Raw genomic sequence first — 6,000 nt, 5'->3', positions numbered from 1 at the left:
GACGTTAGAAATTCCCTTTTCTATGATTTCTGTCACTGAGAGTGCATTGAAAGGACACAATAATCATCCTATTCATAAGTTTGCTGTGGTATTACGTAGTGTTGTTGATAAGGTATGCATAGATGCCACTGGGATTCTTAGAGGAGTACCAGATGAATTTAAGGCCAGATGCAGGCTTTGAGTCTTCCTTGTTTTGCTGGGTTACTATTAATAAGAATGTTGACTGGATTAACTATATTTCTTATAATCAACAATGGTTTATTAATTACACCCATTATGCTTTGTCAGCTGTGGCTGAATAATTATAAGCCTCCTATTTAATGGCTTGGCATAAAGGGTGGCTTTGGATATGCTGTTGGCTGAAACAGGTGGTGTTTGTGTTGTTTGGTGAATCATGTTGTATATTTATTTCAATCAATACAGCACCTGATGGATCTGTTACAAGAGCATTGTCTAAATTCGAGTCATTGCACAATGAATTAGCTGCGAATTTTGGTATTAATAACAGTATTACTGGATGGTTGGATTCAATGTTTGGAAAATGGAAACATATCATTTTAAGTGTCTTTTCGAGTGTAGTGGTAGGGATGGCCTTGCTTGCATTATGTGGGTGTTGTGCTATTACGTGTATCAGAGGTCTAGCTGTGAGAGAAGTTGATAAGTCACTATCATCTCAGATGTTTGTTGCTTATCAAGGTATAGTGATGCCACCAGTATATGGAACGCAGGTACCCTGCTACGTCACACCTGCATCTGAATATTCATTTCAGGTTGGCAGGGGTCTTGATACCCTTGATGATTTTGTGTCATTTTGACCCATGTTATGCTCTGAACTGAGCTTTTGCTACTTAGTGTAATATTGTTCTTTGTGTTTATTTTAGCTATGAAAGTTTCACTTATTCACTTCATATGGTTCATAAGTTTACCTTGTTCCACTTTGCACATGACAGACTGCTGATTTACTGATTTGATCAAGGGGACTGGATGGGCACAGGTTATTATGGGTTGGTGAATGGACAGGATGGGGGAGTGCCTTATTGGTGGGCAATTGGTATGGAAAATCTAGCCAATGGGCTGACATTGCCTGAGTAATGAGTGAGTGATGATAGTCAATTGAGGAAGTCTTGTGACCGAGCACATCTAGGATCCTGGGTATACACTGGGTCAACCTAAGGCAGGCACTCACGTGGTACTGACTTGAGCTCCTTGTGGAACCCTAAGTCCACATGTCCCTTGATGTATGGTCAGAACTAATGATTCATCTGGAGGCTAATCCTTCTGCCTCAGTTTCCAGGGTGTGGCCTCCATCTTTAGCAGTCTCATAAATGCACAGTATGGGTTTTTATACTGTGGAGTGGGGGGAATGAGATGAGCTTTATCAAGTGTTTATTTTGTTCATTTTGTTCATTTTTATTTGTTCATATATGTCTGTTTACTTTTGTTCACTTATATATTCACATTTTCATGTGCTTATGTTATTTAGTTAAAAACCATCTATATATTATGTAATTATAGGAAAAGCAGAAACTGCAGGAGATTGCTCGACTTGTTAGAAGTCGTAAGCTTAGCATTAGTAAGTGGAACACATGTACCTTTACGTATTCCTTTATAACTGTTCATGTGGTGTTCTCCTCACATCAATGTGTTGACACTATCAATAACAGAGTTAACTTAGTGTAGCTACACACAGTATTAAATTTTCCATGAAGTACATTATACATATTGGGATATGTATAATCATGCCAACCCTACAAATAGACTCTATATGTGGTTAAAAACATGTTAAAATGTTTGAAAAGAGTAGCATAAAAATAGTAGATTGGTTCTTGACACAAAGTCAAACATTGCATTAGACATATTAACAAAGTAAAACATAAAGGCCTCTTTAGAGGCCTGTGCAGGCTTTAGCAAAGGATCCTGGGTAGGCTTTGGTGGACCTCAGGGTAAGATATTTGAAGGTATAGGATATAGGATGGTTCTTTAGGATAAGGTCAAGAGAAGTCCTCTTTTGGAATGTGGTGGTAATGGGTTTCAACTGGGGTGCGTGTTGAATGTCAGTTTGCATATGTTGACTAATGTATGGTTTGGATGTAATGGTGACAAATGCAAACCCTAGTATGTAAAATGCTGGGGTGAATACATAATTGATTCTGACCAATGTATACAAATGTGGGTTCTTTGTTTGGTTGTTAGAAATTCTCTGGAGGATGCCTCAATAATGCTTGTTAACGTTAACTTGCAATAAAAGACAGACCAGCTATTCTCTTGAACTAATTCTGAAGTCTGTATCTTCATTTTATATTTGAATATGTAACTTAACAACTAGCTGACTGGGGATTTAGGAATGACACCCCCCAGACAATGGGTGATTGTCAGCTGGCTAACGACCTTAACACATTCTACTGCCGGTTTCAAAAGCCAGGTACCACACAACTATTGTGTGACCACAATCCACACCTCATCAGCACCCAGCTACCCACTCAGCCTGCCCTGAAGATCTGCAAGGAAGATGTGCGACACCTCTTCAAAAAACAAAAAGTGAAGAAGGCATCTGGGCCAGACGGAGTTTCACCCTCTTGTCGTCTGCAAGCCTGCGCGAACCAACTTTGCACCTGTCTTCACAAAGATATTGTTATGGAAAGATGTGTGTGTGTGTATGTGTGTGTGTGTGTGTGTGTGTGTACACACCGATATTGTAAAAAGTGTGTAAATATTGTTTTGTTTGGTACTTTGATGTTGGATACTTGTGGTAGGGAGTGACTGCCGTTTTTGTTGGGTGTGGGTTTTGCCTTTGTATCAGACAGTTTGGAAAGTCGGTTGTATGTTTCTTCTGTTTGTTCAGATTATTTATCTAGCTTTTTTTTGTCATTATTGTGGGTCACTCCTGAAGACATTACACCAATATGATTGTTAATAAATAATATCCTCTGTAAAATACACCAAAAAAAAGGAGATTTCCATTTGTGCTTCCATTTGTTTTGTTGTGATTCACTTTTTACAACTTGCCATCTCTTTGCCATTCAGTGTAGTGCTGACTATTTCAGCTCATCCATCAAAGCTGGTAACAACCACAGGTAATCACTCCTCTCTAGCTCTTTTTACCTTTAAGAAGTTAATTAATGTATATTTTAGATCCATAGATAAGTCTACTCTTTCTTCCAGCCTAATGGTCTATCCCCACTTTGTCCTGTATGCATGTATCTAGCAATGTTGATGATCTGGCAGAATCTGGCAGATTGAGATGAGGCTCCTCATCACAGATAAATATGTATGTTCTTCTGGATGACAGGCTTTCTGTTTCACCCGCTGATTCTCTGCTCCTCTGTATGTTTCTTTTTACTCTTTGAGTCTTTGCATTTGCTTTTTTCCCCTTTTTTAACCATTTGTTACATGAACCATCACACACGGAATCACAATGGAACTTGAACTTGCAGAAAATTCACAAACAATATCAAACAGTAAGTGCAAATACATGCACTTAATAATCTGATAACTGCAGAAAATCATATTTGGTCAGTAATCCGATCAATGCATTTAGATTGTGCTTGGGTATTCAGATAATGGGAAAACTCTGGGCTTACATAAATCAAGCAATAATTGGATTTCTGCTTTGCAACCAGCCAATAATCTCATGGAATGATGTGACGCAAACTTCAAACTTCCTGCTGCGGAGTTTTGTTAACATGGACACACTTTACGGGCAAATATGGTTCTTTTTTTTCATATTTGTATGGTTACTAATGGTCATTAGTAGTGCACAATTCAAATTCCTTCGTTTCCTCGAGCATGTACTGTATTTCAGAGTTTCCCCAAACCTTTTTTGATAACCATTTCACATGTGTTGAATTTAATTCTGCTAGCCACTTCCATAACAGCACTGGCTATATTTGCGTGTATACTCAGACTGGAAAATCCAAAAGAAATCAGAGTAAGGGTATACATGCACTGCAAAATCAGATTACTGAGCTAAAAGCTGTATATATATATATATATATATATATATATATATATATACAGTAAACATTAAGAGCAAAAAAGGCCTGATATGAAAATGTCTTGTGGAAAGATGAAAGTAGATCAACTAGTACCAGGGTAATTGAAAGAGATACTTAACAAAGACAGAAAAGTAGCGTATGTCTACCATTACAAATCTCTGTATATGATGTATCTCTTTACTGGTAACCTAACAGCAGCAACAGGAAGAGATTTGAAGTCTACAGAAGCGTCTGTGTCAAGAGTGCTTCAACTTTGGCAGGACAGGAGCTTATTGCTGAAGCAAGAGTGGCAGTTTTCATGGTCAAAAATGAAATTCTCTTCACTGGCCCAAGTCCACGACTAAGTTCCAAGCTCACTGAGCATGTATTTCAGTAACTAAAAAGCTGATAGTGATGCTGAAGACAAAAATCCCAATGCAGGAATTGAAATGTCAGCATTACCGGCCTGGCTATGCATTATGGGAAATAACCAGTACTAGGGCTTTGAGTAGATTCATCTCTTTGAGCTCAATGCAGGGGCCACCCAGATATGAAATGACTATGGCTTGGTGACAAGCAGTCTGCACTTCTTTGGGACTAATATTAACATCACCTACATTTTACCCCTCCACATGAAAAATAGTGTAAATGTGGGTATGGGGATATTTGTATTGGTGCAATGTATGTTTGTGTGCAATGTCAAAAGTGTGATTGTTGGAGTCCAGGGACAACCCTTTACATTTGGGCTGACGGTTTTACCTGAAACTCTGATTTAACGATATGCTCAAGCTTGTATATAGCTTCAGCTCCATTTCATTTTGTAATACAAGATGTGCTTACAAGGAATCCTAGACACTTCTCAGCTCTGCTATCTGACCTTCTAACTGGACTTGTGTAACGGCCTGAGTGCCGCAGTGCAAGGAGCAGGACTCACAGGCTCTCTTGACCTAGACAGACATTTATTATACACACACGAAGGCTGAACATATCGGCAATCACAGAAGCCCAGGTAGGTGAACACGGACAACAGATTACAAACATAACACGAATATGAACATGAACTGAGAGACCTCTCTTGTTGGCAGCTCCTAGCCCACCTTGTGTTGGGTGGGCACGTATATTAATAAATGTTTGTCTCCGTCGAGGGAGTCTATACATTCTGCTCTTTGCCCAGTGGCACTCGGGCTGTTACAACTTGGCCCTACATACAAACCTTTCTCCAATGTCCTTCCCCAAAGTCCTTTCTTACAAAGGTATGTATGCTTAACATTTGCACAAAAATAATGTAATAATTATTAAATAATATTGAAAATAATATTGATCATTTAACCCAATTTTTATACCACTGGTATTTTGGATAACAAACAAAGTGGTAAATCTTTGCAATGTAGATACTGTGAACCCTGGTTCTTCTAACAAACGGATTATAAAGACATCTGTGTGGGTACATTTGTGACACTCAGTAGTCTGACTGAAAGACGCGGTCAAAGTCCGACTTCTCCTGTTGCAAGCACACAGTGTTGTGAATAGGATGTATCTTAGACTCTTGGGGGAGCCCTGTTTAGTAACTGGGATACATGTCTGATCATGGCTTGTACAGCATCTTCAGCCTGTAGCTCTGAAGTGTATGCAGCATGTACCCAATGCCTGCTTGCCTAGAGCTTGTCTAGTTTGGCATGCAACATAGTAGCAGAGGAGAGTAGCAGCTGAAATCAGTTGCTTTATCTCAGTCACTGCAGCTACAGTCTTAGATTTATTTTCAATATTCAATATTATTTTCAATATTCAACAGTCTTTTCAATATTACCATGTGGATAATCCAGTCTATAGGCTCTGCAACATTTCATTCATGTCTGTCAATTGATCCTTAACAGCAATCTTCAAGGTTATTGGGATGTTCTGTGGTACATGTTGCACAGATGGAATTGAGCTGCTGCTCTGTCAGGGACCCAAGTTTTCCAGTATCAACCTTATGAAGTTCAGCAGGAATGGTAAAGTTTATCTGTCTAAGGCACTCACATGTGGA

Source organism: Electrophorus electricus, chromosome 11 (assembly GCF_041902795.1).
Source record: "Electrophorus electricus isolate QZ-2024a chromosome 11, ASM4190279v1, whole genome shotgun sequence".
Lineage (NCBI taxonomy): Eukaryota > Metazoa > Chordata > Actinopteri > Gymnotiformes > Gymnotidae > Electrophorus > Electrophorus electricus.
Note: the sequence above shows the minus strand (reverse complement) of the source record.